Genomic DNA, 19,554 nt, shown 5'->3' on the forward strand with positions numbered 1-19,554 from the left:
TAAGGAACTTCAAGAGCGAGTGAGAAAGCATCTAGGTAAAATTTATATTTTGCATGTCCACTCCCATGGTGGACTTCCAGGTCCTATTTTTGATGGTAATTAAAAGGCAGATAGCCTTCTAACTATGTTGGTCAATACTCCTTTATTTCAAGAAGCCCAAGAATCTCATTCTAAATATCATCAGGCTGCTCGAGCTTTATGTTTGCAATTTGCCATAACAAGAGAGGAAGCTAGGAGCATAGTAAATGTCTGTTCAGCTTGACTTCCTTTCCACACTCCTATGCTCCCTCAAGGAAGAACTCTTGTGATTTGAGACCCAGTGAAATATGGCAAATGGATGTCACACATTATAAATCTTTTGGTCATCTGTCTTTTATCCATGTTATAGTAGACACCTTTTCAGGATTCACTTTTTTTGTTTGTTTGTTTTTTTGGTTTTTTTTGTTTTTTTGAGATTTGGAAACTCAGCTCCCCTTTAAAATCATGAATTCATGATCCATATCATCCAGCTTATTACTAGGCTGCAGGGAAAAAAAGGTGACAACCTATAGTCCAATTGTGCCTGTTGATTAGGTGCTAGAGGTTGGTAGGCTTCTTAAAGACAATGGCAGGAAAACAAATTAGATATAGGAAAAAGGAGCAAGCCATGGGTAGAACTTTTCTCCACACTACCCCTACCCCCCCCCCCATAGGTCCTCAGTTAACAAAGAGAAGCCTCTGATCATTGTCCTTGAAGAGCTCCTCAGTGGTTAGGGGAGTTGGCCTTGTGGAACAGATAGACAGGACGCTGGAAACCTTTGGAAGAATTATGGGGTGTAGCCACAAGCTCATAGCTGGAGAAACCAATCTCAGGTGATGTCAGATAGGAAGTGAACTGCTCAGGTTTCAGTTGAATTCAATTATAATTCTTGTAGATCGTTTCTGTGAGTGTCTTCCTCTTGCCATAGGATGACCAAGGCTGGGGCTCTAAAACCAGAGTGCCCCCAGGTCAAAGGTGGTGATAGATTCTTTGGAACATTTGCTTCAATCCCTCATCACCCCAGTTCAGATGCACCCATTTGGTGAGGCTGAGACAGAGCACCACATCATACTCAGGAGCTTGGGCCTCTACCAATTCATCTCAATCTAAAACATAATTACCCGTGATGAAGACAACATTGTTGGGAAATATAGAGGCATCAGCCCCATCCAGAGGCACTTGGGGTGCAGCAATAGGGCCTCGACTGGCAGTCAGCAAGGCTGGGAAGCAGCTCTTCTTTCGAGTAGTAGCAGTCCCCTTACCACTCTCTGGTCCTTGGACTCCTTCAGGTGGCTGGGGTATGACATGAAGTACCTCAGAAAAATAATGTCTGATACCGTGTTTCCCCGATAATAAGACCTATCCTGAAAATAAGACACCCACATACTCTTTAATATTCCGCTAAAATAAGCCCTCCCCCGAAAATAAGCCCTATCGAACTTACTATGAAAATGGTCATCATGGTGATCCCCTGCGCTATATGCTGCGTAGCGGTACCTTCAGTAAGCAGCGCCGCCCTCCCCTCCCGGGTGAAACGCACGTCGCGCTCCGAGCTGCATCCAATCAGAGCTGCAGCAGTGAGCGCGTCATCCTCTTCTTCCCTGGTGATTTGCTTGCTGGCGCTACTGAGAGCAGCGCCGCGGAGTAGAGCTGAGACAGGACCATCTAAAAACTCGGTAAGTTCAGTAAGCGATGGAGAATAAAATAAGCACTCAGGGGGCATGATGGAGGCTAAAAGGGGCATGATGGAGGCTAAAATGGGCATGATGGAGGATAAAAGGGGCATGATGGAGGATAAAATAAGCCCTCCCCTGAAAATAAGCCCTCTGGTGTTTTTTAGTCCCAAAAAAATAATAAGACAGTGTCTTATTATCGGGGAAACACGGTATTCTGTCTAGCAGAGTGTATGAGGCGAGCATTGATGTCTACACCCACTACTCTTGCTGGATCCCATTTACAAGCAATGCTTAGGGTCAGCTGGCCTATAGTGCAACCTAAGTCCAGTACATCACGGCTTCAGGATTCACTTTTGCAATACAAGCAGCAAAAGAGACAGCCCGAGTGGTCACTGAATTCCTTATACAAGCATTTGCAATTATTGGTGTGCCACAATCAATAAAAACAGATAATGGACCTGCATATACTTCTAAACATTTTGCACACTTTTGTGCACAGTATCAGATTTTGCACACCACTGGCATAACTTTCTTATATATATATATAATTTTTTTATTTTTATTATATATTTTTTTATAATATTAGCCCTTGTATTCATTTTTCCAAATTATCCCTCCCTCCCTCTACTCCCTCCCCCCCAATGACAGGCAATCCCATACATTTTACATGTGTTACAATATAACCTAGATACAATACATGTGTGTAAATACCATTTTCTTGTTGCACAATAAGCATTAGATTCCGAAGGTACATGTAACCTGGGCAGACAGATATTAGTGCTAACAATTTACATTCACTTCCCAGTGTTTCTTCTCTGGGTGTAGCTACCTCTGTCCATCATTGATCAACTGGAAGTGAATTGGCTCTTCTTTATGTTGAAGATTTCCACTTCCATCAGAATACATCCTCATACAGTATTGTTGTTGAAGTGTATAGTGATCTTCTGGTTCTGCTCATTTCACTCAGCATCAGTTGATGTAAGTCTCTCCAAGTCTCTCTGTATTCCTCCTGCTGGTCATTTCTTACAGAGCAATAATATTCCATAACCTTCATATACCATAATTTACCCAACCATTCTCCAACTGATGGACATCCATTCATCTTCCAGTTTCTAGCTACAACAAAAAGAGCTGCCACAAACATTTTGGCACAAACAGGTCTCTTTCCACTCTTTAGTATTTCTTTGGGATATAAGCACTGGCATAACTTTCAATCCTCAAGGACAGGCAATAGTAAAGAGAAACAGAGACATCACGACACTCCTCCAAAAACAAAAGAAAAGGGAAGCTGCTGGTAACCCTAGAGAATTTCTAAATTTAGCTCTTTATACAATTAGCTTCTTGATTTTTGACTAGGATGCACTGGCTCCAGCAGACAGGTTTTGCAATCTACTGGAGAGATCCAGAAAGTGGTGAATGGAAGGGACCAGACAGGTTAATTGCTTGGTGCAGAGGGTTTGCTTGTATCTCTACAGATGGAGAAGGAATCAGATGGGTGCCAACGAGCCATATTCACCTTGTCCATTGAAGAGAGACAGAACAGACTCTTGAAACAAAGGAGAAGACCCAAGAAACATCAGGTGGTTCCATCACTGATTGTGTCCACCACTGAAAGAGCATGGCAGTTATGGCAATTCACTCATGGATATTAAAAATTGTTAATGAGACTGATGCAGGACTTCAAAATCCTCAGGAATCATTGGAATCCCTGAGACGTGATAAGATTATTGTAGTATTTGAAAACCCTCAGGAATCGTTGGATTCTCTGAGACATGATGAGATTGTTGCACAACTTCAAAATCTGCAGGAATCATTGGGTTCCCTAATACATAAAAATACTGTTGTAGGATTTCAAAAATTTGCAGGGATCATTAGATTCCCTGACACATGAAGTAATGGACAATGGTTTTGGAGTATTTCTTGGCTGCTGAAGGAGGTATATGTGTGATTGTTATTTACATACTCTCCTTCTAGGACTTCTGGAAATCTTTTACAATACCATGTTGATTTATATTGTTTGTTATATCACTACTTGCATGTACAGTTCACATTTGTTACACCACATTGAGCCTGCACAGGCTGTGGGGAGAGTCATCACTGCTAGCCTGTGTTTTATTGCTATGTGCTTGTGTAATACTTCCCACGCTGATGGGTTTGTTGTAAGACTTCTCAGCCCAGAAACCCACTAACAATATCTGGATTGACTACCCACTTCACTTACCTTTGGTGTTTTTTATCTCTGTTCTTGAGAAGTCAGGGAGGGTGTGACCACCTGTGTTCTAAAACAAAAGAAAGTGGGACATGTAGAGGGCAGAAATTATAAAAAGGTGTACTTGAATCAGACAACTGAGCATTTAAGGCTAATTACCTATTTGATGTGAGACAATGATTCTATTAGCATATGTTTTGGATAAATGGCTCTTGTCACTGCTTGGTGCTTACTGAATGTTTGGTGTTAAGATAATCATAGACAAGGATTTGAGAGTGGGATGAGAGAGGGTCCAGTGAGAGTCACTTTGATGAGGAGGAGAGAGGTTGGTGATTTTGGATTAAAGAATCCAGGATATATCTTTTGACAAGCCTCCTGGCAGGTTGCCTCCATCTTTCACTTTTCCCCCTAAAGACCAAGGACTTACTGACTCTGGCTGATCCTGAGGCCTCCAGGGAGCTAGCGACTTTACAATATTCTATTTTGCTAATTGCCTTGTACTTGCTTTAAATATAGGTAGTAAACCATTCACTTTTATTTGTACATTAATTCTTTCACATCAATGCTATTTTGTAAATATGTAAGCTTTCTTATTAATATACCATTTGAAAACAAGTGAAAAAATAAATTTCTGAAAATAACCTTAAAAATTCTGATAGGAAAAAAAAGTTTAAACTTGGAGTTAATTTGGAAAATTTTTTTTTTTTTGGTTTGAAATATCACTATCAGAAATGGTCAAAGTGTATGAAGAAACAATTTTCAGATGAAGAAATTAAAGCAATTTCTAGTCATATAAAAATGTTCTAAATCACCATTGATTAGAGAAATGCAAATTAAGACAACTCTGAGGTACCACTTCACACCTCTCAGATTAGCTAAGTTGACAGGAAAAGATCATTTAACATCCATCATTAGATTTGGAGAGCGATTTGGAATTATGTCCAAAGGGCTATAAAGCTGTGTATATCTTTGATCCAACAGTGTCTCTACTAGGATGGTATCCCAAAGAGATCACAAAAGAGAAAAAAGGACCTACATGTGAAAAATCCTTCTGTTACAGTTAATGGTTCTGATAATTATACATTCAATGGCTGATCATCACCTGTTTCCTAACTTGTAATATAAAAGAACCTTTAAGCTCTAGATCTATATTTTTTCATGTTGAATATAAAGTTCAAACTCATTAACCTGGCATTTGAGTCCCTTTCCAATTCAGACCCTTCTTCGTATTTTCAGCCATATTTTTGCCTGCCAACCACTCTCCCCTCATTCTACACCACATCCAAACTGGTAATATTATATTATGTTATACATGGCATACATAAAATGTTATGTACAATACATAACAAATATGTTTATACTATATTACATAGCACTTTAATGTTTGAAAAACATTTTATAAATTTTATCCCATTTAAAATTCACAACAAGACAGGGAAGTAGGGGTTATTATGATCTTAATTTTATAGATGAGGAAATGAGACAGATATTTTACATGACTTACCATGGATCACACAGTTAGTAAATGTCTGAGGCAAGGTTTCAATTTAGGCCTCTTTACTTCAGGTCCATCCCTCCATTCATTGTGCCACTAGCTACCTGTTTTAGGTTCCTCATTTTTTTTTGAAAAGCTCCCTGTGTTTTGTTTTGTTTTGTTTTGTTTTTTCATACATAGAATCACAGAATTTGAGAGGTGACAGATATCTCAATTGTCATCCATAGATGAAAAAAAAATCTTTCCCATGACATACCTGGCAAATGGTCATTACATTTCTGCTAGAAAACATTGTTGTCCAAATGCATCAATTTTCTGCCACTGTGCATTAACATACATGGTATGTCCACGGGTAGCTTTCTTTTAGGGAGTTTGCAGTTGGACATGTTCTCTACAGTCATAGTATTTAAGAGTTTCCTAGAAAGCTTGAAGGGATCTGCCCAGGGTCACATAACCAATCTATGTCAGAGTAAGGCCTTGAACTTAAAACCAACACAGCTCTCTAGCTGCTATATACCACAATCCTTCTTGTGTGCCTCACTATTTTTGTATTTCTCTTATTTCTACTACTAACCCATGAGCCTTAAAGGCTTTAGCATGCCCAAACACAAAGCTGAAAATGAAGCACCCATAGAATCGGTGTTCAGTCGCAATTATTTTTTTACCTCTTCGGGATGTGCTCATTTACAGATGCAAATAGACTTCCAGACAAGACTGGGATGTTTGTCTGTGCAGCTTCTGTATTTGCAGAGGAATATTTGATTTCTAATTTGTGGAAAGGAGGCTGAGGCAATGCTGCCAAACTGTGTAAAAGGTAGAATTGGTGCCTGTTTTTCTTGAGAGATATGATTCTGGAGACCTTTTGAGAGAGAAGAGGCTTTTGGGGAAAGAAATGAAAAGTAAATGAAAGCTCATGATAGCTGCAGACATATAGAGGAAACTGGGTCCTCAAGAGATTCCCAATTATAGAGAAAATTTCTCCTTGGGTAAAAATGGTCTCTCTTTTTTGGTTTGAATTAAGAAGTCATCCTCATTTTTGTGTATTTTCTGGTATAATTTAACCTATATATTTTCTCCAATTTTTGTTTGTTTTTTTCCTTGGAGAAATGGGTTTAGTTGGTGTTCACTCTTTGTGGTCATTATTTATAGCCAGTATTTGACAGGAATGAGTCAATACACCATAAGTTTTGTTACCTTTAGCATTATTTTTACTTCCTAATCAATCATTCCTGTAATTTCTTATTCCTGCTATCAAGACTTAGAATCTATCAGAGCCTGTGCCCCACTGGTGTAACTTGTAATAACTCAGGGTAGGGCCAAGATGGCGGCATGGAGGCAGACAGCTGCTTGAGCTCCGTGTTTTCTCTCAGGACTTAATTCATGACAAGCCTCAGTGTTAATGCTTGACCAGAAAAGAAACCCACAAATAATCACCAACAGACGACATCCTTGAAATTCACCAGAAAAGGTCTGTGTTTGCTCGGGGGAGGGTTGAACAGACTGGGTGCAGACTGAGGGCAGGCAAGCCAGAGTGAGACAGGCAGCTCACACAGCTCAGACCAGAAGGGGGAGGGGTACGATCTCTGCCGTTTCTGCAAAAAGACTTTTACTCCAGTATGGATATTCTGTCTTGGCAGCAAGCCAGGAGCAGCAGAGAGGGTGTAAACACTGGAGGTGAAGAATAAATCCCAGAAAGCTAGTGTCTCTCGGAACCGGCCATCCCCAACCCCCACCTGGAGTGACTCAGCACGTTCTAAGAGCTTCAGAGCTGAGATGTAGTGCAGCCATCACTGTCCTGCTAGTGGCTCTCTGCTGCTCTACCCCAAGTCTGTAGAGGAAGCCCATTAACACCATCCAGCCCCATCCCCCCCAAAACAGACCAATTGTTTCTCTTGTCAATTTGTTTTCTTCCATTCTGCTCTTGACAAAATGAACAAAAAATTCAAAAGGGCTCTAACCATTGACAGCTTCTGTATGGAGAGAAAGCAGACTTCAAATACTGAGGAGACTAAAAACAGACTGTCCCCAGAGGAATCCCCTAAGGGGGATGTGATCTGCTCCTCAATACAAAAGAATCTCATAGAGGAAATCAAAAAGGCTCTCACAAGAGAGCTAGAAGAGAAATGGGAAAAGGAAAGGGAAGCTTGGAAAGAGAGCCTGGAGAAGTCATCCAGAGTGGATAAAGAGATCAAATTATTGAGAAACAAAATTAGTGAATTAGAAAAGGCAAACAACTCCAAGGAACACAGGATTAGTGAGCTGGAAAAGGTAAACAACTCCAAGGAAAACAGGATTAGTGAGCTGGATAAAGAAATCAGCTCTCTAAAAAATAAAATGGATAAAATGGAAAAAAATTCCATAGAAGATAAAAACACAATTGGACAATTACAAAAAGATATAAAAAAAGTGAGTGAAGAAAATACATCATTGAAAATTAGACTCGAACAAGTAGAAATGAATGACTCAAGGAGAAACCAAGAAGTAGTCAAGCAAAACCAGAGAAATGAAACAATTGAAAAAAATGTCAAGTACCTTATTAGAAAGACAACAGACCTGGAAAACAGATCCAGGAGAGACAATTTGAGAATAATTGGACTCCCTGAAAAATGTGAGGACAAAAAGAGCTTGGACACTATTTTCGAGGAAATTATCAAAGGGAACTGCCCAGACGTTTTGGAAATAGAGGGTAAAATAGACATTGAAAAAATTCATCAATCACCTACTGAAAGGGACCCTAAAATCAAAAAGCCAAGAAATATAGTGGCCAAGTTCAAGAACCATCAGACAAAGGAAAAAATAGTGGAAGCTGCTAGAAAAAAGCAATTCAGATATGGAGGACCCACAATATGGATAACCCAGGATCTAGCAGCGTCCACATTAAAAGAATGAAGGGCCTGGAACATGATATTCCAAAAGGCTAAGGAACTTGGTATGCAGCCAAGAATAACTTACCCAGCAAAAATGAGCATTGTTTTCCAGGGAAGAAGATGGACATTTAACGAAATAAATGAATTCCATCTATTCTTGATGAAAAAACCAGATAAAATGTTTGATCTTCAAATACAGAACTCAAGAGATTTCTAAAAAGGTAAAAAGAAATCTTGAGAACTACACTTCTGCCAAAAAAATATGTAAAGAACATATGTAAAATTTGTCTTAGAAACTAGAGGTGGAAAGGAAATTATATCGTAAAAAAGTGTAAAGTGGTGGTACTACATCTCATGAAGAGGCAAAGGTAACATATTTTATCTGAGAGAAAGAAAGGAGCGAGATGAACATAGTGTGCATCAAAAGACATATTCAATTTATGGTGAAACTTCTTCCACTTCATTGAAAAGTGAGAGGGAAGGAGTAAGCTAAGGGGAAGGGAAAACAGAAATTGTGAGGAAAAGGGGTAAAATAGGGGAGGAACTTTAAGGTGGGGGAGGGATCCTAAAAAGGGAGGGCTGTGAAAAGCAAGGGGTGTTTACAAGTTTAATACTGGTAGGGGGGTAAGAGGGAAGAAAAGGGGAAAAGCATAAGCAGGGGTTAATAGGATGGCAAGCAATATAGAATTAGTCCTTCTAACCATAAATGTGAATGGGGCAAACTGCCTCATAAAGAGGAAGCAGTTAGCAGCTGGATTAAAAGTCAGAATCCTACTATATGCTGTTAACAGGAAACACACCTGAAACAGGGTGATACATTCAAAATAAAAGTAAAAGGGAGCAGAATCAACTATGCTTCAGGCAAAGCCAAAAAAGCAGGGGTAGCCATCCTCATCTCAGATCAAGCAAATCAAAAATTGATCTAATTAAAAGAGATAAGGAAGGGCATTATATCCTGCTAAAGGGTAGCATAGATAACGAAGCAGTATCAATATTAAACATATATGCACCAAGTGGTGAAGCATCTAAATTCTTAAAAGAGAAATTAAGAGATCTGCAAGAAGAAATAGGCAGCAAAATTATAATAGTGGGAGATCTCAATCTTGCACTCTCAGAATTAGATAAATCAAACCACAAAATAAATAAGAAAGAAGTCAAAGTGGTAAATAGAATACTAGAAAAGTTTGATATGATAGATCTTTGGCAAAAGCTAAATGGAGACAGAAAGGAATATACTTTCTTCTCAGCAGTTCATGGAATCTATACCAAAATTGATCATATACTAGGGCATAAAAACTTCAAAATCAAATGCAGTAAGGCAGAAATAATAAATGCATCCTTTTCATACCACAATGCAATGAAAATTACATTTAATAAAAAGCCAGGGGAAAATAGACCAAAAATAATTGGAAACTAAATAATCTTATACTAAATAATGATTGGGTAAAACATCAAATCATAGACATAATTAATAACTTCACTGAAGAAAATAACAATAATGAGACATCATACCAAAATGTGTGGGATACCGCCAAAACGGTAATAAGAGGAAGTTTTATATCTCTACAAGCCTACTTGCATAAAATAGAGAGAGGGCCAATGAATTGGGCTTGCAACTAAAATTGCTAGAAAAGGAACAAATTAAAAACCCCTAGACAAACACAAAACTTGAAATTCTAAAAATAAAAGATGAGATTAATAAAATTGAAAGTAAAAAAAACTATTGAATTAATTAATAAAACTAAGAGTTGGTTCTATGAAAAAACCCACAAAATAGACAAACCCTTAGTAAACCTGATTAAAAAAGGAAAGAGAAAAAGCAAATTGTTAGTCTTGAAAATGAAAAGGGAGAACTCACCACTAATGAAGAGGAAATAAGAACAATAGTTAGGAGCTACTTTGCTCAACTTTATGCCAATAAATTCAGTAACTTAAATGAAATGGAAGAATACCTTCAAAAATATAGCTTGCCCAGATTAACAGAGGAAGAAGTAAGTAGTCTAAATAGCCCCATCTCAGAAAAAGAAATAGAACAAGCTATTAACCAACTCCCTAAGAAAAAATTCCCAGGACCAGATGGATTTACATGTGAATTCTACCAAGCATTTAAAGAACAACTAACTCCAATGCTATATAAATTATTTTAAAAAATAGGGATTGAAGGAGTCCTACCAAATTCCTTTTATGACACAGTCATGGTACTGATACCTAAACCAGGTAGATTGAAAATTGAGAAAGAAAACTATAGACCAATTTCCTTAATGAACATTGATGCTAAAATCTTAAATAAGATATTAGCAAAAAGACTTTAGAAAATCATCCCCAGGTTAATACACTATGACCAAGTGGGATTTATACCAGGAATGCAGGGCTGGTTTAATATTAGAAAAACTATTAGCATAATCGATTATATCAATAACCAAATTAACAAAAACCATATGATCATCTCAATAGATGCAGAAAAAGCATTTGATAAAATCCAACATCGATTCCTACTAAAAATGCTTGAGAGTATAGGAATAAATGGACTATTCCTTAAAATAATAATGAGCATATATTTAAAACCATCAGTAAACATCATATGTAATGGCGATAAACTAGAACCTGTCCCTGTAAGATCAGGAGTGAAACAAGGTTGCCCACTATCACCATTACTATTCAATATAGTACTAGAAATGCTAGCCTTGACAATAAGAGCTGAGAAAGAGATTCAAGGAATTAGAGTAGGAAATGAGGAAATCAAATTATCACTCTTTGCAGATGACATGATGGTATACTTAGAGAACCCCAAAGACGCTGCTAAAAAGCTATTAGAAATAATTCAGAATTTTAGCAAAGTTGCAGGATACAAAATAAATCCACATAAATCCTCAGCATGTTTATACATTACCAACACAATCCAACAGCAAGAGATACAAAGAGAAATTCCATTCAATATAACGGTCAATAGTATAAAATATTTGGGAATATATCTACCAAAGGAGAGTCAGGAATTATATAAGGAAAATTACAGAACACTTGCCACAAAAATAAAGTCAGATTTAAATAATTGGAAAGACATTCAGTGCTCTTGGATAGGCCCGAGTGAATATAATTAAGATGACAATACTCCCTAAACTAATCTATTTATTTAGTGCTATACCAATCAGACTCCCAAGAAACTATTTTAATGACCTAGAAAAAATAACAACAGAATTCATATGGAACCACAAAAGATCGAGAATTTCAAGGGAAGTAATGAAAAAAAAATTAAATGAAGGTGGTTTAGCTGTACCTGATCTAGAACTATATGATAAACCAACAGTCACCAAAAACATTTGGTATTGGCTAAGAAATAAGAAATAAGAAAGAAATAAGAAATAAGAAAGAGTAGTTGATCAGTGGAATAGGTTAGGTTCAAGATAGTGAATAACTATAGCAACCTAGTGTTTGACAAACCCAAAGATCCCAAATTTTGGGATAAGAATTCATTATTTGACAAAAATTGCTGGGAAAACTGGAAATTAGTATGGCAGAAACTAGAAACCCACATTTAACATCACATACTAAGATAAGATCAAAATGAGTCCAAGATTTAGGCATAAGGAACGAAATCATAAATAAATTGGAGGAATATGGGATGGTTTACCTCTTGGACTTGTGGAGGAGGAAGGAGTTTGTGTCCAACGGAGAACTAGAGACCATTATTGATCACAAAATAGAACATTTTGATTACACCAAATTAAAAAGTTTCTGCACAAACAAAACTAATGCAAATAAGATTAGAAGGGAAGTAACATTGGGAAAACATGTTTACAGTTAAAGGTTCTGATAAAGGCCTCATCTCCAAAATATACAAAGAATTGACTTTAATTTATAAGAAATCAAGCCATTCTCCAATTGATAAATGGTCAAAGATATGAATAGACAATTTTCAGATGATGAAATTAGAACTATTTCCACTCATATGAAAGAGTGTTCCAAAGCACTATTGATCAGAGAAATGCAAATTAAGACAACTCTGAGATATCATTACACACCTGTCAGATTGGCTAAGATGACAGGAACTAATAACGATAAATGTTGGAGGGGCTGTGGGAAAACTGGGACACTGATGCATTGTTGGTGGAGTTGTGAAAGAATCCAACCATTCTGGAGAGCAATCTGGAATTATGCCCCAAAAGTTATTAAACTGTGCATCCCCTTTTCCCCAGCAGTGCTACTCCTGGGCTTATATCCCAAGGAAATGGTAAAGAAGGGAAAGGGACCTGTATGTGCCAAAATGTTTGTGGCAGCTCTTTTCATAGTGGCTAGAAAGTGGAAAATGAATGGATGTCCATCAATTGGAGAATGGTTGGGTAAATTATGGTATATGAATGTTATGGAATATTATTGTTCTGTAAGAAATGACCAACTGGAGGAATACAGAGAGGCTTGGAGAGACTTACATCAACTGATGCTGAGTGAAACGAGCAGAACTAGGGGATCATTATACACTTCAACAATGATACTGTATGAAGATGTATTCTGATGGAAGTGGATATCTTCAACATAGAGAAGAGCTAATCCAATTCCATTTGATCAATGATGGACAGAATCAGCTACACCCAGAGAAGGAACACTGGGAAATGAGTGTAAACTGTGAGCATTGTTTTTTGTTGTTGTTTGTTTGTTTGTTTTATTTTTTTCTCTTCCCAGATTATTTTTACCTTGGGAATACAATCCTTCCTTTGCAACAACAACAACAACAAAATTTGGTTCTGCACATATATATTGTACCTAGGATATACTATAAGATATTTAATATGTAAGGGAATGCCTGCCATCTAGGGGAAAGGATGGAGGGAAGGAGGGGAAAAATTCAGAACAGAAGGGAGTAGAAGGGATAATGTTGTTAAAAAAAAAATTAACAATGCATATGTACTGTCAAAGAATATGTTATAATTATAAAAATCAAAAAAAAAACAAAATAAAAAAATTGAAGAAAAAAAATAAAATTAAATAAAATTAAAAAAAAAAATACTCAGGGTAGCCTCCATTCTCTGATTAGTCTCAGAATAGTACTTTTTGTATATGTTTTTGTGATTTTCTGTTTCTCTAAATTATAATCGTTTTCTTGGGGGCAGGTTTCTTGGGGACCTTCTGGAGGCAGCCTTAGTTTCAGTTCAGTTCCAATAATCTCAAAATGCAGCCAGTAGTTAAAGTGCAGATCCTTTATTGTGTCCTTCAAAATCCTGAATCTTTTTCTGTGCCTGCTTAGCTTTCTTACAGGCCTATCTCTCCCCTTGATTCCCAAGAGCTCTTGTCTGAATGTCTCCAGCCAGCACAAACGTGGAAATGGGGATGAATCAGACTCTGCCTCCAAACGTGTGGTTTCCAGGAAATCAATCCTAGTTCTGAATTTCCTGGAAGTGCATGAGCAGGCTTTTCCTTTAGACTTGTGAATCTCCTGGACTTGTGCATCTCCCCACTGAATCCTGGCTCTCAGAATCTTCTCTCAGAGACTGGGCTTGTCCTTTTATATGCTCTCTAAAGGTATGAAGTCTAATGTATGAACCAATGAACGAACTCCTTTAAAGGTATGAACTCCCTTAAAGGTGTGAACTAAGTACATAAGTACATAAGTACCTTGTAAGAATCCTAACTGTTTTCTGGTACATTTTCCAGATTTTGTTATTGTTAGAATTATAATTTACATAGTTATAATCTTCAGACTTTTTTTAAACTACATTTTGAGTAAATGTATCATATAAAATGTAATATCCCAGGAAGCTTCAGAAAAACTGGAAGAGAAAAAGGAAAAGAAAATGGAGGGACAGAATAGAAAGAAGGGAGGGCAGATACACTAGGGGAAAAGATAAGAGAAGTGGAGAAAGATTGATAGAAGATAAGGTAGTGGGTGGAGTGGGTTAAAAAAAAAAACACAACAAACCCTATTAAGAGAAGGGGAAGGGGGTAATAGGAGATAAGGTAATGGATGGGGTGGGTTACAAAAAAAAAAAAAAAAAAAAAAAAACCTAAGGAAAGTAAGCCCAGAAGGCATTGTTAAATATATTTGTTTTCTTCATATCTTTATTTCTTTTGACATAAACTTCACCCTGCCACAACAGGCTCTGATTTCTAAAGACTAAGCTGCCTAAGAACAGAAAGGCTGTCATTAATAGATTGGCCCTTATTGGCTGAAGATGGCCACAACAAAGTATTCAAACAAAGAAACAAAAGGAATTCCTTTCTGAATTTTCAATGACAGTGAAAAGTCAAAGAGGGACAAGAGGTGTTAAGAATCAAATAGTGGCCTATGTCTGAATAGTAATTTAATTCTTAATGCTCTAAATATGACTAACTTGACATAGTTCTAAAGAAATGGAATATTCTTAATATAAGTGTAAGCAGAAGATATGTCATCAAGATATGTCTACCAGAAAAGTAGGGAAGTAGACCATGTAATGAATTCAAAGGATAATCTAGTAGACAGACCAAGTGCTGTATTGAGATGTAGATAATACCTTGAGGAATAGAGCAAAGCCTCAGGGGAGAAGAATATTCCAGGAAGAGAAAGCATACAATAATATAGGTTAATATTATTAAAGAAAAATGCCCTCACTAAAAGGATTCATAGACATAGCATTGAGGTATGACAGAGCAACATTTTATGATGTGTTTATAATTACATATAGACATATACCACAACTTATTGGACATTTCCTGGTCTTGTGTTAGAACATCTATATTGTTTCCAATTTTTTTATGCTGCTAATTATCTTTTGAAATATATATTCATACAAGTAGTTTTCTTTCAATAATATCTTTAAGTTATAGTTATAGTTTCAGTATATAATCACTGGATCAAAAATTATGAAGAGCTCTGATTCTTACTGTTTTATTCAATACAATATCTAAGTTTCTAATTTCCAAATTAGTCAGCCAATTCACAATCCCCAATTCTGCCAATTATACCACAAGGATTCAACTACCTTTTCCCTGTACCATAGAAGCCCATTTACACATTGTTGAGTTCTCCTTGGGGAAGGGCTCAGATTCTTCAGACTTATTTACCATACCCATATAGAAGTGCCTCTTCCCCCTGCTCTGTATTTCTCAGTTTCCCAATATGTATTGTATTCTCCTCTCTCCCCACAAAAACATAAACTGCTTGAAAGCAGGAACTGGTTTCCTTTTTTTTTTTTTTTTTAATAATTTTAAAAAAAATTTAAATTTCTTCCCAGTTACATGTTAAAACAATTTTGATATTTTTAAAAGTTTTGAATTAAAAGTTCTATCCCTTCCTTCTTTCCCTCCTTATTCTCTGAAACTGCAAATAATTGGATATAGATTATAAATATACAGTCATGTAAATTAATAAAGAAATATGTATCTTCCCTGTCAGACACAGAGTAGATTTTCTTAATAACAACTTAATAACAGTGTAGAATTCAATAAATCAATGAACATTTATTAAGAGTCTATTAAGTTTCAGGTACTAAGTAAGCCCCAACATGATACAAGAAGAGGGAAAAAAATTCCCTGTTGACAAGGAGTTTACATTCTAATGGGGAAGACAAAATACAACCAAATGTATAGATAGTGAGTTAGATACAGTATAAATGGGAAGTAATGAAGAGAGAGAAGGAAGTAGAATTAAGAGGAGTTTGGGAAGATCTTCTATAGAATATGGGACTTTAGATGGGCCTTAAAAGAAGCTTGGGAAGTCCCTAAGCAGAACAATATTGGAAGCTATTTTCGGTTTTATGGTTATGGGTACAATTATTTTTATTTGCTTTTTTAAAAAATATTTTTTTTTATTGATACTGAGTGATAAACAAATTGAAGAAATAAATTTTATGAAAATAATGATGACTTCAAGCAGGGTCTCCCACCTCATAGCAGCTTTATTACACAAAGGCTATTTGTCAGGTCTAGGACTTGGCAGAGATGCTGGGTGACAGTCTAAGCCAATTGAGCAGAGACAAACCTATGGCTGGTAATGCTAATGAATTTAAGTGGAATAAATAGCTTGCTCCCTAGGAAACATCATTACTAGCAGTGGGGAATTCCCTGAAAGGCAATTTCCAGCATGACTTGTCATACTAGACTTTCATAAAGATGTAATACACTAATGGGAAGAGTCGATCTGACAGTCCAGAGACCAGTGCTTCAAATATTTAGTCTTCATCTGTAGAATGGGGATAATAATCCTTACCTTTTTTTCCTCAAAGGACTATCATGAGTTCTAAAGAAAAATATTCACAGTGTAGTTTATAGATATATAAACTCTGGTATAGTGGGAAAAAATACGGGACTGGAAGTTAAGAGGATGTGAGTTCAAATCATCTCTGATACTACTTAGTTATGTGAATTTAGCTTCTATTTCTTCATTTGCAAATTGGATGATGATAATGATGATAACACTCTCCTCTTCAGAGGTATTTTTATCACATATATCTTGAATATGCATGAGATTTTTAGCTCTAAAAAAATATTGATTTCTATTTTCTCCCTTAATTCAACACAGTGTCCATTTGAAAGAAATACAACATGTCTGATTATATTCATTTTGCTAGTAAGGAAATTGAGGTCCAGAGACATGATGTGTCTGTGTTTATAGAATGGTAGAATCAGAACTTAAAACTTACTTTAGGCTATAATATTAGTGAAACTATACCCATAACTTAAATATAAAATGAAAGAGTACAGTGCAATAGAGAATAGGACATATAATATGCTAAAGGACATGACATGTCAAGGTAAAATCAAATAAGGTAAGGATAAGGAATAAGCCTGTTTTATCATTAGTATATGAATTTTTTGGATTAGGAAATTCCTTCAGGTAATGCTAGTCAGCACATTCTTCATATAGAATCATCTAGAGCACTAATTAATATAATATAAATATTCTGGGTCTGGATCATAAAGCTCTATCCTGTATTCGGGAAACAACATGTTTCAATCAAATCCAACCACCACCTCTACTACCTGGACCACCATCTCCTCTCATATCCTGAAGTGAAATTTGCTCCCTCATCCATCAAATTTGCTTCTGAATCAGACATCATTGAGGAGAGAAATCATTGTGGAGAAGGGAACCATGTTTCTCATAAGCACCAAGAACAATTGCCAACTAATTTCCACAAGCAGACAGATGAACACAAGAGCTACAAGAGTGGTTGCAACATCCATATTACCAAGGCTGCTTTCAGTCCAACACTCACAGCTACCATCCCAGGAAGCAATTCTTTTTTTTTTTTTTTTCAATTAATAATTTTTATTATATATATATATATATTTATAATATTATCCCTTGTATTCATTTTTCCAAATTATCCCCCCCTCCCTCTACTCCCTCCCCCCGATGACAGGCAATCCCATACATTTTACATGTGTTACAATATAGTCTAGATACAATACATGTGTGTGAATATCATTTTCTTGTTGCACAATAAACTTTAGATTCCAAAGGTACATGTAACCTGGGCAGACAGATATTAGTGCTAACAATTTACATTCACTTCCCAGTGTTTCTTCTCTGGGTGTAGCTACCTCTGTCCATCATTGATCAACTGGAAGTGAGTTGGTTTTTCTTTATGTTGAAGATTTCCACTTCCAGGAAGCAATTCTTGTGGAGGAAGGATCATTCAATCCCACCAAGGGAAGGCAAGTCAATCAAGAAGCAAGAAGGCACCATGTAGGAGAGACAGGAGGAAGCATGCCAAGTCAAACCAACAGTACCATGATATCATCCTTAGACCTCAATGGAAACAGCCCAAAACAATAAAACCCAGGACCTTGAGAATAGCAATGATTCCAGCCCAGAGTTTACAGACATCATTCTGGGAAAAAAATCCTCTAGAGATGTAGTTTTACAATTGTTATTACAGGTGATATAATATTTAATAAAGACATAGCAACATAAGTTCTTATCACCACAATCCTTGGCATTGTTCAATGGTTCAATATCAAAACCTACTATGATCTTATCAGTGTAAAGTGGATTTTAAGGATTTTAAGTACTTTGGCACAGCATCTTAAGAACCATGAAATTTTTCTAGTTTACTTGCAACTGAAGTTGTCTTTATGTGTTGTCTCTTCCATTTGAATGTGAGTTCTTTAAGAGCAGACACTATTTTACTTTTCTATTTGTATTTCCAGTATTTAGCACAATTATTTGAACAGAATAAGTAAGTGCTTAATAAATGCTTTATTCTTATATTCATTATTTTCATTATATTCATTATTTCTTACATTCATTCTTATATTTTCTTCTTTTCCCTTTCCTTTCCTTTCCTTCTCTTCTCCAAATAATCTTTCTCTTAGTGATTACATCATTTCCCATAGGTTCAAACTATATGAATCACTTAGTAGAATTTTCAAGCTAGATGTTTTATAGACATCTCAAAATCAATAGTTTGAAAACAGAATCAATTTATCTTCCCCCAAAACGCCACCCTTCTTCTCAAATTCCTATTTTTTATAGAGGATACTTTTAGAATCATATAGCTGAGGAAGCCTGAAGTCATCTTTGGCTCCTAACTGTCTCTCACCCCACATACCCAAACAGTTTTTTTTACCAAATGTTTTACCAGTTCAGTTCTACCTCTTCAGCATTCCATGCACTTTCCCTATTCTTCCAAATCAAACAGTTATCACTTTTAGGCCATAATCATCTATTGCATGGACTATAAGAATACCTTCCTTATTGGTCTCCCTGCCTCTTCTTTTTTCCTATTCAATACATCACCCACATAGTGAACAATGCTAAAGCATTAGTCTCATCAAACCACTTTCCTAATCAATAAACTCTAATGCCTTTCCTGTTACCTCTAGAGTCAACCACAAACTCTTATGTTTGACATTTAAAGATCTACATAAAATGGCCCTCATTATACTTCATTTCATATCATGTTCCTTCAAAAATTCTACATTGCAGACAAACTGGCCTTCCTGCCATTTTTTACATATTGATATTCCACAATCTTTGTTATTTTGCACAAATTTTCCTCCATGCCTAGAATGTACTTCCTTCTTACCTCCCCTTCTTAGAATCTTTTATTACCTTTAAGATTCAGCTAGCCTCTTCCACCCCAATCCAACTTTCGGTGTTAACTACCCTGCCAAACAAAATTATCTTGCATTTATATACATATACATATACGTATACGTTATACATATACATATACCATATACATATACATATACATATACATATACATATACATATACATATACATATACATATACATATACATATACATATACATATACATATACATATACATATACATATACATATACATATATATATATATACACAC

At 36.3% G+C, this 19,554-nt stretch overlaps 1 pseudogene; it reads right to left on the reverse strand.

The window, feature by feature from the left end:
- Window positions 1–533: 533 nt before the first annotated feature.
- LOC141552840 (7SK snRNA methylphosphate capping enzyme pseudogene) overlaps window positions 534–19,554 on the reverse strand; it is a 94,850-nt pseudogene continuing 75,829 nt past the window's right edge.

Source organism: Sminthopsis crassicaudata, chromosome 2 (genome assembly GCF_048593235.1).
Source record: "Sminthopsis crassicaudata isolate SCR6 chromosome 2, ASM4859323v1, whole genome shotgun sequence".
NCBI classification, from domain to species: domain Eukaryota; kingdom Metazoa; phylum Chordata; class Mammalia; order Dasyuromorphia; family Dasyuridae; genus Sminthopsis; species Sminthopsis crassicaudata.